We start from the raw sequence: 1,005 nt of genomic DNA on the forward strand, positions 1-1,005 counted from the left end.
TTTTTATAATACAAGCCAAACTACATCATGACAATGAAAATGATTTTGTATTATTAAAAATACAACTATAATCATAATACAAAGTATTGTAGTGTAAAACCCCTTTTAGTTATGTATGTAAAAACAATATTGTGATTTGTGTTATGTTTCTTTGGTACAAAATAGTTTTTCTTTCAATTGTCGCTTTATTGCCGATTTTTAAAACGTTAGTGCCGATATATGCCGATTTTTTGGGAAAGAATTGCCGATATTTCTACAAATTTATCTGGCAGCCCTGGGCTCCACATACTTAATTTCCTGGTTTTAGCCAACAACAACACACTAGTGCTGCTCTCGCTCAGCTACTCTTGTTCTGCTGCTCTCGCTCTGCCGTGTTTTTATAAACAAGAGTACAATAACAAAATTTACCGTTTGATTATGTATTTTGTTTTTGATTATTTGCAATTTCTGTTTGAGCATGAATAAAAAATCTAAATTTTTTATTCATTTTCAGAGGTTGTCTCGGATTTTTGCTCATATCTCCATTATTTATGGACCGATTTTGCTAATTTTAAATAGCGATCTTCCCGAAAGCATATGTAACAGCTTTTATTGAAGATTCGGATCTCGCCGATAACTGGGGTCCTCTAAATACTGATTTCAACAAACATATAGACGGAAGGATAGATGGACATATCTTAATCGATTTCGCTATCTATAAGAATCCAGAATATATATACTTTCGGTCGGAAAATTATATAATAGAAATTACAAACGGAATGACAAACTTATATATACTCTTCTCACGAAAGTGAAGGGTATAAAAATAAAAGAAAGAAAATGTTGCTTGTTTTTTTTCTGACTGCAGCTACTGTACGTATTAAAAATGATAGACTTCAGAAAATATTTCCGGCTTAGTCATTAACAGCTGTTTATATTTTTAAACAATTTCGTTTATCCAAATTAAATATGAAAATGATTTTAAACATAAAAATGGATTGTTAATGACAAACCGACTTTTCTATC

The sequence above is a fragment of the Lucilia cuprina genome, chromosome 3, assembly GCF_022045245.1.
Source record: "Lucilia cuprina isolate Lc7/37 chromosome 3, ASM2204524v1, whole genome shotgun sequence".
Taxonomy (NCBI): domain Eukaryota; kingdom Metazoa; phylum Arthropoda; class Insecta; order Diptera; family Calliphoridae; genus Lucilia; species Lucilia cuprina.